General features: G+C 41.3%; 1 long non-coding RNA gene across 1 annotated transcript; it reads right to left on the bottom strand.

Moving 5' to 3' along the window:
- Positions 1-1,702: 1,702 nt before the first annotated feature.
- Positions 1,703-10,550, bottom strand: LOC142163564 (uncharacterized). Its single transcript, XR_012694507.1, has 2 exons — positions 10,021-10,550; positions 1,703-4,275 (listed from the first exon to the last, which is right to left on the bottom strand). It is a non-coding gene; the product is annotated as an uncharacterized LOC142163564 (long non-coding RNA).
- Between the last annotated feature and the right edge of the window lie 5,018 nt (positions 10,551-15,568).

The following is a 15,568-nucleotide window of genomic DNA, read 5'->3' as shown; positions in this document are numbered from 1 at the left end:
TTAGCCCTAACTGACTGGTTAATTGATTTGCATACTTTATTTATATGCCGTTAATTTTCCTTGCCTTATTTGTTTACTCTGCTCAATGCTATATAAGTTTCATTCTTTTATTTAACACACACAAACATAGTTCAACACACACACACAGATATAGAAAAAGTACACGAAGTTCTTTCTCTCTTCCTCTATCACAATCTTCTACCCTTTGTTGTTACATTGTCTAGCTGGCTGGAAGCCAAGGCTAGAACTTTGGCCCCTGTTTGCTTCACTTTTCTATTCCAACTTATTAACTGGTATTCTCCACTTTACTATCATTCAAATCTTTATATGATTTAACTTGTGTACTTCCTGCTCTCAACATGTTTACTTTCATGTTATTAAATCAGTGTGTCCTTTGTTATCAGTCTGCCTATTTTTAACTAGACCTATGTGTTTCATACTAATACTCTTAATGAGCATGCCTACTTACATATGATTAGTCCAAGAGGGTTTCTATTTTTAGCATGTCAGCATGTCTGCTTCTATTAACTAGACCTATGTGTGTTCCTGCTTTCAACATGTATACATGTCTGCCTCTATGCCATTAGACCTATGTCAACTTGCCATGTTCTAAGTGTTCATCCTTAACAAACTTTTGATTAAGTCATGATCTCTATGCCCTCAACTTTGCTTGCTTTTCTGTATTATTGTCTGATTCTAGCATGATGTCCTATGATTAATACATGCCTATATGTTAACCTAGTAATAACTAAGGGATCAAGACCATGATAAATCTTGTTAACCTAACTGATCCTATCTGTTGTTGATTGATGGGGTTCATGGCTAAACTCCTTCTGTTAAATCTATAGGCCTTTGCTTTGTGACTATGTTTCTATTGAGACCCTTTGTTTCAGAATGCTTCTAACTATTTTAATACTCCTGAACTGATTTCACTTTGGACTGTTTTACTTCTGAACTGTTTTCTTCAAACTATTTCTAAACATTCAAGCACTACCTTCCACTCCTACTCTTAAAATGTCTAGGATATTGCCCCTCCAGTGTGAGCACTTGTTAGGAGCCCATGAGACTCCTATGAACTCTGACACACTGGGTTGGCCCTTCCACACTACACAAAGACTATTTCTCTTTGAAGAGAGTCTGGGTTTGAGCATTGCCCGGGGTCCCTGAGGCCCTTGGGAACTTTGACGCACCAGAATACTCTCTTAGATACTATGAGTTGTTGGGGTACTGCATATTTGGTTGAAGACTTGGTCTTCCAGGATTACTATTTGGGCCTGTTCAGGATCCCTATAGTTTTAGTAGTTTCGCTTTTGTAATTCATTATTTATGTTTGGTTTGTAAGAATAATTTCTTTGTAAACAGATATTGGGGATATTAGTGAAACTGGGAGGGGTTCTTATACATATCTTGTTGGGAAAGGGTAGACATCATGCCTATGAGTTGTTGCAATGTTTGTTTATTTAGATACCATGCCTATAGGGTTTAAAAACCAATTTCGCATTTAGATACCACGTTTATAAAGTTTTAAAACCAATTTCTTCATTTAGATACCATGTCTATAAATTTTGAATCAATTTTTACACCTAGACAACATACCTACAAGGCTCGAATCAGTTCTCGCATCTAGATACCATGTCTATAAGTTTAAAATCAGTTTCTACACTTAGACAACATGCCTATAGGGCTTAATAAACAAACTATCTGCTTAAAATTATTTACTGCAATTCTGATTAACGATCAGATATCATGTTCATAGGAAATCTCATATCCATGCCTAGGCAAGCCTGTAGGATAATTAAAATCCTGCAATTGCTAAAACTGTGCTTTTTTATTTGAATTGTGCAGATTTAGCAGGCCCTAAAATGAGTAGGCAAACTGGTTAGGTCACTATTGCCTCGCTTCAACACAATGTTGCATATATTCTGTTTGTCATGCTCACCTAGATATCCTACTATAGGATCCTTTGAAATATCTAAAATCTTATTGTTTGAGACGTATTATTGTCTGCTTGTGTGATGAGGTAAAAGTGAGACTTTAATTGTCCCTTTATGTGAATGTCCTATTTGTTTTTCCTTGTCGCTTAGATTTTCTCCTTTTAAGCACTTTAGGAGAGTCGAGAACTGCCATAATAGAAGTCCTAAACACCTCCAGAACCATAAGTGAAGGGACGGGTAGTGCACGCATAGGATACGTACTTGATGTTGCTAGAACGTTTTAGGTAATATTTAAGGGGAGGGTAATCAGGTAGTAAAGGATATGATGACCTGTGCGATAATGCTATGTGTAGCACCCCAACTCTGGGACGATTGCCAAATATTGCACAGAAGTGATCCTATAGGCTAAAAAACCTAGGACCCCCTTTACTCCTTGTTTTAAATGTAGGATCCATTGTCTAAATTGATTTATTTGTTTATTAGACTAATTCACCCAATTCGAGTTTGGCCAGGACCTACCGTTGTGGACCTCGAGAGGTGCCTAACACCTTCCCCTCAAGTTTATTTCGAACCCTTACCCAATCTCTTGTAACACGAACTAATTTATGAGTTCTTTGCTTTAGGTTCCCTAACGCACCTTAATCTATTAGGTGGCGACTCTTCAAATTCCATACCTAATTCCCAAAAGGAAATAAGTTGTTCCCAATGAATGTCGAAACCTGGACTCTGCGACGAAAAAAGAGGAGCGACAGTATTCATTGATGACATCCTGATCTACTCACGTAGCCTGGGGGAGCACGAGCAGCATTTGAGAGTAGTGCTTCAGACATTGCGAGAGCAGAAGCTATATGCTAAGTTCTCCAAGTGTGAGTTTTGTCTAGAGTCAGTAGCATTCTTGGGGCATGTTGTATCAGGAGAGAGTATTAAGGTAGATCCCAAGAAGATTGAGGCAGTTCAGAGTTGGACACATCCCACTTCGGTGACTGAGATCAGGAGTTTTCGGAGATTAGCGGGTTATTATCATCAGTTTGTGCAGGGCTTTTCATCCATTGTAGCACCTTTGACTAGATTGACCCGGAAGGGTGCTCCCTTCCATTGGTCTGATGATTGTGAGGCGAGCTTCCAGAAGATCAAGATAGTTTTGACTACAACACCAGTCTTAGTGTTGCCTTCCGGTACGGGGATGTATACTCTGTATTGCGACGCTTCACATGTTGGATTGTGTTGGGTATTGATGCAAGAGGGGCGAGTTATCGCATTTGCTTCACGTCAGTTGAAGGTTCATGAGAAGAATTACCCTATGCACAATCTATAGTTGGCCCCGATTGTTCATGCTCTTAAGATTTGGAGGCATTATCTGTATGAGGTGTCATGTGAGGTTTATACCAACCATCGCAGCTTGCAACATCTGTTCAAACAGAGGGATCTCAATTTGAGGCAGGGTAGGTGGCTTGAGTTACTGAAGGACAATTACATCACCATTCTTTATCATCTAGGCAAGGTGAATGTGGTCGCGGATGCCTTGAGCAAGAAGGTAGAGAGTATGGGTAGCTTGACATTCATATCAGTAAAGAAGAGGCCCTTGGCTTTAGACATTCAGTCCTTGGCTAACAGACTTGTGAGGTTGGAAATTTTAGAGCCCATCAGGGTCCTTGCATGTGTGGTTGCTCGGTCTTCATTATTGGGATAAATCAAGGCTTGGTAGTTCGATGATACGTATTTGGCAATTCTCATAGAGACAATGGTACAGGGTAGTGCCAAGGAGGTTTCTATTGGCGAGGATGGTGTTATGTGACTCTAGGGTCGCCTATGTATTCCTAATGACGATGGCTTGAGTTGCGTCCTCACGGTATTCTATTCATCCAGGTGCTACGAAGATGTATCATTACTTGAGGCAGCATTATTGGTGGCGGCAAATGAAGAAAGGCATAGTGGAGTATGTAGCTAGATGCTTAAATTGTCAGCATGTCAAGTATGAGCATCGGAGGCCAGGTGGTTTACTTCAGCAGATTACCATAACTGAGTAGAAATGGGAGCGCATTACTATGGACTTCGTAGTTGGGTTGTCGCGGACCTTGCAGAAGTTTGATGTGCTTTGGGTCATTGTCGATAGGTTGACCAAGTCGGCACATTTCATTCCAGTTGTGACTGCCTATACTTCAGATAGGCTGGCCCAAATTTATATCCCGGAGATAACTCGGTTGCAAGGTCTTCCTGTTTCCATCATATCAACTAGGGGCTCTCAGTTCACTTCAAACGCTGAGCAACTACCTAGTCAACTCCGAACAAGCCTGCTAGAAGGTAAATAAGCACTTGCCAGCTTGACCCGAGACTCGTGGATCTGCACACAGGGTGTAGGGAGTAATGTGAGTATGCCAACTCAGTAAGTAATAAAAGTAAAGTCAGTTGAGTGATAAGAAAACATGTAAAACACATCATGATGCTACAACAAAACAGTATAAATCCAGAACAATGAAGTAGTATAGTAAAAGCTCGTAAAACACCTTAGTTCAGTAAAAACCTCTTTAAAACATCTTTCAGCAGTTCAAACGGGTGATGAAAATAGGGAGAAAAAGGATAGAAACATAAATCAACCCCTCGGGCAAAATACCAACAGAACAAGCCCCTCGAGCTACCTCACAATCACTCGTATCAGCCCTCGGGCAATAACATGAAACAACAACAACCCCTCAGGCAATATCAGATCTCACACTGGGTACCCGCGCTCACTAGGGGTGTGCAGACTCCGAAGGAGCTCTTACAGCCCAAGCGCTATAACAAGCCATCTCGTGGCATAATCAAACTGGCCCTCGACCTCATAACAAGTCACCTCGTGGCGTAACAAATTAGCCCCCGGCCTCATAACCATGAATCAGTACAACACTGTTATGGTGCACAACCCGATCCCAAAATATCCTCACAACACAGGCCCTCAGCCCCACTCAATCAGAAATATCTCAAGCCACTCGGGCAACAGTAAAACATGATGCTCAGCCCAGAATATCATTTAAAATATCAAAACAGAGTAAATATAGCGGAGTTATGAAAACAATAGAATACAACATGACTGAGTACAAATATGAAGTCAAAATAGTGAGGAATAGTAGTAAAAATCCCCCTAAGGGTCCAAAACAGTTGGCAAGAGGCCCAAATATGACATTCGGCCCAAAACAAGGTAATACTTTCCAAAAACACAATGATATCAAATAGTTTTCAATCAAATACGCGATTTAACGGTCATACGGGACGGACTAAGTCACAATCCTCAATGGTGTACTAGCTCACGCTAGTCATCTAGCATGTGCGTCATCTCAACGCAGCACAACAATGTAAAATATGGGTTTTCATACCCTCAGGACAGCATTCACAATCATAACTTACCTCTATCCGGTCCAAACTCTAGCCCAGTATGCCTTTGTCTCTCGAATCGGCCTCCGGATGGTCCAAATCTAACCAAAACAGATTTATACAATCAAAATATGCTAAGGGACCAAAGCTCACTCGAAAATAACCAATTTACAATAAAAATCCAGAAATTGGCCAAACCGACCCCCGGGCGCACATCTCGAATTCCGACAAAAATCACAAAACTAGAATCCATACACTCTCACCGTCTCACGAGTTCATACATATCAAATACATCAAAATCGGACCACAAATGACCCCTCAAATCTTCAAATCAAAGTCTCAAATTCCATGCCCTAACGCCCCAATTTTATGCTTTAGATTCCACAAATTTCATGTTTAATTAGGTAGAAATCACAATAGGATCGAGTATTAAGTTCACAAATCTTACCTCCAAGTGTTTCCCTTTGATTCTCTCTTCAATCCTTCTCAACAAGCCCCAAAATCGCTTAAAAATGGTGAAGTTTAGACCCAAAATCGCGGACAATAGCCTTTTAAACATTCTGCCCAGGTGACCCTTTCCTTCTTTGCGAATGCGGTCAATGCCTCGCATTCGGGAAGCACAAAATTCCATTGACCACTTAATCCTTCATCATGAACACGACACCCTATACGCGAACGCGAAGATTCAGCTCCTCAACTCATCGTGAATGCGACACCTAGCTCGCGAATGCGAAGCACAAACGACTGCACCTAGCTGCTCCCATTTACTCTATGCGAACGCAGGAAACTCATTGCGTTTGCAATGAACACTGGACCCAACCCTTCCCGAATGCGGGACACCCATCGCGAACGCGAAGGTCAAACTTCCTGCCTCATACCCTAACCCTTCGCGAACACGAGAGCCTACTCACGAACGCGAAGACCAAATGTCTGCAACACCAACAGAAGATTTTCTACAACTTTTCCAACTTGAACTTGATCCATTCAACCACCCGAAACTCACCAGGGGCCCTCGGGACCTCAACCAAACATGCCAATATATCCCATAACCTCATTCAAACTTGTTCCAAACTTCGGAACGCTCAAAACAACATCAAAACACCAAATTCACATCGGATTCAAGCCTAGGAATTCCAAAAACTTCCAAATTCCGCTTTCGATAAAATTTTTATCAAACCTCGTCTGAATGACCTAAAATTTTGCACACAAATAAAAAATGACACAACGGACCTACTCCAGCTTCCGGAATTCCATTCCGATCCCTATATCAAAATCTCACCTATCAACCGGAAAATGCCAAAATTCCAATTTCGCCAATTGAAGCCTAAATCTACTCCAGACCTTCAAAACCCATTATGATCACGCTCCTAAGTCCCAAATTACCTCCCGAAGCTATCCGTACCATCGGAATTCACATCCGAGCCCTTTTTTGCACAAGTCAGCATCCGATTGACTCTTCCAACCTAAGCTTACTGAAAAGAGACTAAGTGTCTCATTCCTTTCCAAAACCTCTCTGAACTCGAACCAACCAACCCGATGTCACATAATACAGCTGAACACGACAATAAGAAGCAAAAATAGGGGAAACATAGTCGTAATTCATGAAACGATCGGCCGAGTCATTACATCCTACCCCTCTTAAACAAATATTCATCCTCAAACGGGTCAAGAAATATACCTGAAGTCTCAAATAGGTGAGGATATCTGCTCCGCATCTCCCGTACGGTGTCCCAGGTAGCCTCCTCCATGGGCCAACCTCTCCACTGCACTTTCACTGAAGCTATATCCTTTGACCTCAACTTTCAAACCTGACGCTCCAAAATAGCTACTAGATCCACATCAAAAGTCAAATCATCATCTAACTGAATCATGCTGAAATCTAAAACATGAGACGAATCACTAATATACTTCCAGAGCATAGAAACATGAAATATTGGATGCACAATAGACAAGCTGGGTGGAAAAGCAAGCTCATAAGTCACCTCCCTAATCCTCCGAAGTACCTCAAAAGGCCAAATGAACTGAGGACTCAATACCCTTCTTCCCAAATCTCATAACACCCTTCATAGGTGAAACCCTCAACAGAACCTTCTCAACAACAATGTAGGACAAATTTCGAACCTTCCTGTCAACATAACTCTTTTCTCTCGACTGCGAGGTATGAAGCCTCTCTTGAATCACCTTCACCTTGTCTAAATCATCCTGCACCAAGTCTGTACCATATAGCCTAGGCTTACCCGGCTCAAACCAACCGACCGGAGATCTACACCATCTCACATACAAAGCCTCATATAGAGCCATCTGAATACTCGACTGATAACTATTGTTATAAGCAAACTCTGTGAGCGACAGAAACTGATCCCTTGACCCTCCAAAATCAATGACACAAGCGCGCAACATGTCCTCCAATATCTGAATAGTGCGCTCAGATTGCCCGTCCGTCTGAGGGTGAAAAGTTATGCTTAACTCAACCTGAGTACCCAACTCTCGCTGTACAGACCTCCAAAACTGTGAAGTAAACTGAGTACCTCTATCTGAAATGATGAAAACTGGGACACCATCCAGACAAACAATCTCCCGGATATATATCTCTGCCAACCGCTCCGAAAAATAGGTAATACACATAGGAATGAAGTGCGCGGAATTGGTCAGCTGATCCACAATCACCCAAATAGTATAGAACTTCTTTAAAGTCTATGGGAGCACAACTACAAAGTCTATGGTGATCCGATCCCACTTCCACTCTAGAATATCCATCTGCTGAAGCAAGCCACCCGGTCTCTGATGCTCATATTTTACCTGCTGACAATTGAGACATCGAGCTACAAATCCTACAATGTCCTTCTTCATCCTCCTCCACCAATAATGTTGTCTAAGATCCTGATACATCTTCGCGAAACCCGGATGAATGGAATACCGCGAGCTATGAGCCTCCTCTAGAATAAACTCCCGAAGTCTATCTTCATTGGGCACACATATCCGGCCCTGCATCCTCAACACCCTATCATCACCAATAGTCACATCTCTGGCATCGTCGTGCTGAACTCTGTCCTTAAGGACAAGCAAATGAGGATCATCATACTGGTGCTCTCTGATGCAATCAAATAAGAAAGACCGAGAAACCACACAAGCCAATACCCGACTAGGCTCCGAAATATCCAACCTCATGAACCGATTGACCAAGTCCTGAACATCCACTGCAAGAGGTCTCTCCCCAGCAAGAATATACGCCAATCTCCCCATACTCACCGCCTTCCTACTGAAGGCATTGGCCACCACATTGGCCTTTCCCGGATGGTACAAAATACTGATATTATAGTCCTTTAGCAGCTCCAACCTTCTCTGTTGCCTCAAATTGAGATTCTTCTGCTTGAACAAGTGTTGGAGGCTACGATGATCAGTAAACACCTCACAAGACACACCATACAAATAATGCCTCCAAATCTTCAACGTGTGAACAATGGCATCCAACTCCAAATCATGAACAGGGTAGTTCTTCTCATGGGGCCTCAACTGACGAGAAGCATAAGCAATAACTTTACCCTCCTGCATCAACACGCACCCAATACCAACTCTCAAAGCATCACAATACACGGTATATGATGTCACAACTCCTTTTCCTACCCCCGGAAGGGATATTAAGGGAGTTTTTTCCAATTTAAGTGACAATCGAAATGGGATTATTTTGTTTATTCAGAGTCGCCACTTGAAAAAATTTATGGTATCCCAAGTCACCAGTTTAAATCCTGAAGAGATGAAAGATTGACTCTATTTTACAGGCCGCGAACACATAAATCCAGGTAAGGAATTCTGTTAACCCGGGAGAAGGTGTTACGCATTCCCAGGTTCCGTGGTTCTAGCACGGTCGTGCAACTATTAATATTGGCCCAATTATCTGATTTAATTACACATTTTAAGCCTACGTGCCCCTTTTTAACCTTTTAGCCAATTTTAATATTTCAGGAAAATTCAAAGTTATTTAAACCACATCTACATGAAATGAACCCGCGGTTCACAACACGTTCTATTTAAACTTGTTGGAAATTTGAATCGGGCCATATGAAATGTACCCCCGGATTTTAGCAATTACAAATCACAACTACGTCACGGGAACCGTACGCATAGCCATGATAATTATTATTAATCGCCTAAAGAAAACTACAATATATGAGTTATTCTATGGAGAATTTGTCCTATGCGTTAGATTTAAGAAAAGAAAACACCTAGGCCAACTAGATTCAAGGGAATAGTAATAATAAAAGGAGAATACCAGAAAAGGGGGTGAAATCTACACCAACTTCTTGTATTAAACTTAAATTTGCCATCTATTTTATTACGGATGCATACAAAAGCACAAAGCTATTTAGAGACAATCCATTACTCCTAATAACTACATAGGAATATTGCAAAACTTGACATAAGCTACTGAAAGAGAGTGAAACATCAAAATAAGGCAAAAATGAACAAAAGCTAAGCCACTCTTGTCTCATTTGCAAGTTTACGAATAGAATTTGATCAAATTAATCAAATTCAATAACAGAAATAGTTAGAAGACTGATTAGTGACTACAAAAGCAGAGTCATCAATGTCGTATGTTTGTAGCTATTATCACATACAAATAAAGTGCAGATTAGTTGATAAATCACAAATAACTATGTCAAATCAGAAACCGAAATCTTATGCTTATGTATTGGAAGATAGATAAAAAGAGATGCAGCTTAATATAATTAACATGTACCTTACAACTTGAATTCGGTGAATGAAGAGATGGGGGAAGAACAAATTCACAACTCGCAATTGACCGGGGACTTGCACGAACCAAAATCTTCACTGGAGAAACATGAATTTTGCCGGGAATGGAAGCCGAAAACAATTAAAAGAGGTGTTGGTTGAATTTGGCTATGGATTCAGACTGTTCTTAGCAAAGACCCAAATATATTTGCTGAAATTACATTACAAATCAATCTCTTAAACATAAAAATCCATGACTTAACAATGGATATTGCTTTCTCCAAACACTCATGTGTGCACTGGACTAATCGTTGGGACGGTTCATCAACATTATCAACAAAGAAGGTTTTTGGTTTTAGACATATGAGCCCTCGTTTTTGCCTCCATAACTCTTTTTGTTGAGAACAGGAGAAAATCAAAATCAAAGGGGGAAGGTGTTGTTGTAGGTGTGGTTGTGGTTGATGAAGAGAGCAGGGGTCGTTTGGGAGAAGATGACGACGTGGGGGGTGGGGGGGTTCTCCTTAAAACGGCGTCGATGGTCAGACTTTTAGTCCCTAGGCCTATTTTATGTCTTGAATTTTTGTATCTATCCTCAACTTTTAGACGTTAGCCCCATATGTCCCAAACGGCTGATGGTTGTGTCTATAAAGGTCTAGGTTTTTGTACAGTTTTTTAGGTTAAGGGGTATGGGCATAGGAATTATGGGCTTGGGAATTATGGGTTGAATCCGAAAACTAGGCCTAAAACTGGGTCACTTGAGCCCAAATTTTATTATTTTCCCGCGAAGGGGACTAAAATACGATCTCATTTATTAATTAGTCCTATTTAAGTAAAATAATTATTAAAATAAGACTGACCGATAAAACAGAACTATTTTTGTTATTTTTCAAGATTAAAAATGACTACAAAACATTAATGAAATTATTTTTTGTAATTTTTATTTTCTTATAATAAAATAAAGTAAAAGAGTCAAAATTAGTTGAAATATCAATATTAGGCCTAAATTAAATATTTACGTGCTAAAATACGAAAAATCTTGGAGAGGGTCAAAAATTACATGTCTACATATGAGCTAAAGCTGATGGTAAATCTAACACTAGAGATGTGGTCAAGGCAGTCTTGAGCTTCTGAAAGCTCTCCTCACACTCATATGACCACCTAAATGGAGCACCCTTTTGAGTCAACTTGGTCAAGGGTGATGCGATAGATGAAAATTCCTGCACAAAACGACGATAATAACCCGCCAAACCAAGAAAGCTGTAAATCACTGTGGCTGAGGACGGTCTGGGCCAACTCTAAACCGCCTCTATCTTCTTTGGATCAACCTAAATACCCTCGCTGGACACCACGTTCCCCAAGAAAGCCACTGAACTGAGCCAAAACTCATATTTGGAGAACTTTGCATAAAGCTTCTCCTCCCTCAATCTCTGCAATACAACTCTCAAATACCCCGCGTGCTCCTTCTGACTACGCAAATACACTAGAATATCATCAATGAAAACTATGACAAACGAGTCTAGATAAGGCCGAAACACGTTGTTCATCAAATGCATGAACGCTGCTGGGGCATTGGTCAGCCCAAAAGACATCACTAGGAACTTTTAATGACTGTATTGGGTCCTAAAAGTTGTCTTAAAAATATCCGAGTCCCTGATCTTCAGCTGGTGATACCCTGAACGAAAATCAATCTTGGAGAACACTCTCGCTCCCTGAAGCTGGTCAAACAAATCATCGATATGAGGCAAAGGATATTTGTTCTTGATTGTTACTTTGTTCAGCTGCCTGTAATCAATGCACATCCTCATCATGTCATCCTTCTTCTTCACAAATAGAACAGTCGCACCCCAAGGCGACACACTAGACCGAATAAACCCCTTATCAAGGAATTCTTGAAGCTACTCCTTCAACTCTTTCAACTCCGTTGGTGCCATACAATATGGTGGAATAGAAATGGGTTGAGTGCCCAGCACCAGATCAATACTAAAATCAATATCCCTGTCTGGTGGCATGCCCGACAGGTCTGCATAAAACACATCGGGGAAATCCCTTACAACCAGAACAAAATCAATACTTGGAGTCTCTGCACCGACATCCCTCACAAAGGCTAAGTATGAAAGACAACCTTTCCTAACCATCCGCTGGGCCTTCAAGAACGAAATCACTCTAATAGGGACAAAATCAGTCTAATCTTGCCACTCAATCCGTGGCACACCCGGCATAGCCAACGTCACTGTCTTAGTATGACAGTCCAACATAGCAGGACACAGAGATAGCCAATCAATGCCCAATATCACATCGAAGTCCACCATTCAAAGAAATAACAGATCCACTTGGGTCTCCAAACCCCCAATAGTCACCACACATGATCGATACACATGGTCCACAACAATAGTATCGCCCATTAGAGTAGATACACGAACAAATGAAATAAGAGACTCACGAGGCGTATCCAACTTACGAGTAAAATATGATGACACATATGAAAAAGCTGAACCAAGATCAAATAATACAGAAGCATCTCTGGGGCAGACTGAGACAATACCTGTAATCACAGCATCTAAAGCAATATCATTTGGTATAGCTGGGAGTTTCATAGAAACGGGCCTAACCACCACCTGATCGACCCCCCCCTCTAGGGCAACCCCTAGTTGATTGACCTCTACCCCTAGCTGACTGAGTGGGTGGTGGTGAAGTAACTGGCACTGATGCCGATGGCTGACTCCTCTTCTGAGACGAACCCCCAAGACCACGAGGACACTGACTCTACATGTGACCCAACTCTCCACACTCATAACAACTTGCTGGTGCTGGAGACGAGGACTGAAGGAAACACCTAGCACCAGAATGACTAGCAGATGCACCTGGCATAGAAGAGCCCTGAACTGATGGAGTACGGGACGAACTCTGGGCTGGAAGGGCAATGAGTGATGAGTGGCCCTAATGAGAACTATGAGAACCATGACCCAATGATGCCCCACGATAATCTGGGCAAGCTGACTGAGCATGCCTGAATGGACGACCTCTATCGTGCTGAAACTGGCCTCTTGAAGAAGCACCACCAAAACTACTAGATCCCCGAGGCCTCTTGACCTCCCTTTCATCTCGCTCCTGGTGACGAACTAACTCAATCTCGCGAGCAATGTCAACAACCTCCTCAAAAGTAGCACCAGACACTCTCTCTCTGGTCATGAGAATTCAAAGCTGATATGTGAGGCCATCAACAAACCTCCTGATCCTCTCTTTATCCGTAGGAACCAACCAAATAGCATGACGAGCTAACTCCGAGGACCTCATCTCATACTGCATCACAGTCATATCTCCTGACGCAACTGCTCGAACTGCCTACACAGCTTCTCTCTATGATACGGTGGCACATACTTCTCCAAAAAGAGAATAGAGAACTGCTACCAAGTAAGGGGTGTTGCACCAACAGGCATACGCCTCTCATAAGCCTCCCACCAAATGAAGGCAGCTCTGGAAAACTAAAAAGTAGTAAATGTGACCCCATTGGTATCCAGAATACCCGTTGTACGAAGAATACTTTGACACTTGTCCAAAAAACCCTAGGCATCCTCTCCATCTCACTGAAAGTCGGAGGCTTAAGTCTTCCAAACCTGTCACGACCCAAACCGAAGGGCCGCGACGTGCACCCGGTGCCTTACTCAACCGAGTACCAATGTAACATATCTTTCTCATCATGTTATCATGAATAAATGAGCCAGAAAACCCGTCATGAGATAACAAGAATAAAACATAAGGGAATACTCAACATATGAAGACCCAACATGATATACAAACTAATATATGTGACATACGGGCCTATAAGGCCGACATGACCATTAGTAAACTCGAAACATAGGCCGACAAGGCCATACAATTATTCATACACCTGACATCTGTCTATAAGCCTCTAAGAGTACATAAAATCATAAAGGTCGGGACAGGGCCCCACCATACCAATCGATATATATCCAAAGCATACTGACCAAATAGGCAACTCCGGAGCAAGTGGAGTGCACCAATACCTTCGCTGAGCTGATAGCCTACTATGAGGACTGCCAACCTATCAATCGAGACCTGCGGGCATGAAATGCAGCGTCCCCAGGCAAAAGGGATGTCAGTACGAATAAAGTACCGAGTATGTTAGGTAGGAAAGCTTAAACAAGAACAGTAATGTAAAGAGAGAGATAGAGGAGATACAACCTGTAACATCTGAGTGCCTCTGGGGGTTACTGATATGAAATGCATAATACATATATATACATAAACTCTTTAAAACATTCGCCTCTGTGGGCATCATCATCATCACATCATACCCGGCCTCAAAGAGGACTCGGTAAAAGTGTACCCGACTATCATAAGGTTCGGTAGAATCCTACCCGGCCACGTGGAGCTCGGTAAACTCAACTGATCAGTGGTTGCACAATAGGTGCCGTACCCGGCCGACTATAGCGTGGCTCAGTAGAGTAAAATAGATACTATATATAATGCATGCTAGACTCATGGAATCACCTTCTAAACCTTTTGGAGTGACTTAAGAATACTATGGACATCCATACCCTCAATATGAACCTTAGTAGGATTCAAGGATCATACACACTTTCTTAGAATAATTTTATAAGGAAAGAACAACATTGACAACCTTAGTTACTAGGAGTAGATCCGTTATGAAGTAGAATATTCATTTCACTTTAGATCATGCCAAAAGAATGAAGAAAGTGCCTTAACATACCTTAAACTCGTTGAGTCCTTAATCACTTCCAAGCAACTCTTCAAACAAGTCAACTCAATTTATCATAGTATAAGGAGATTCAAAATCAGTGCTGAGCAAAGGCTAATTCTATTACTTAAGCTAGTAGCTCGTTTACGTAAATTTTGGCAGCATCTCCCTTGTAACAAGGGCCTCCTCCAATACCATATACAAACAAAAATGACCATATCAATCCATTAATACATAATTATCAATATCAAGACACCATATAACAACAACACGTCACAACTATATTACGACGAGCGGCAAGCTCCGATTCGAATCTGTATACCCCTTATCAATCCTTATAGACTTCTTAATTCAACATAAAAGTATCATTAACATGATAATGAATTCATTAATCAATGATTCCAGCCTTATACCATATATTTATAGCAACGAAAATAATCCACAACTTCAACTATCCCCAACTAGCAACTTTATTCACTAGTTCATGTCTAGCCCATCCATTTAACTTAATCAACATCAAGATAACCTTAGACACAAGTAAGAACCCAATATAAATACCTCCTATAGTAACTTCAAGTCAAAATCCAAGTTATATTCAGTTTACAACAACCCTCAATAGCAATACAACACCATAGAAGTGACTTAAGCTAACCCACGTATTATCTTGTAGTTTATCATCCTAACAACTTAACCAACATACAAGCAATATTAAGAACAATTAGTAGGCTGTTATACTCACCTTAGACAGCAGCAATAACTTGGAATTTCATCCAAATACAACCTACAACAATCCTCAATGACAACACAACCTCAAAGAGGTGTTGTTCTTCACTAG

This window comes from Nicotiana tabacum, chromosome 8 (assembly GCF_000715075.1).
Source record: "Nicotiana tabacum cultivar K326 chromosome 8, ASM71507v2, whole genome shotgun sequence".
NCBI lineage: Eukaryota > Viridiplantae > Streptophyta > Magnoliopsida > Solanales > Solanaceae > Nicotiana > Nicotiana tabacum.
Note: the sequence above shows the minus strand (reverse complement) of the source record. Positions and strands in the feature narration are given on the sequence as shown.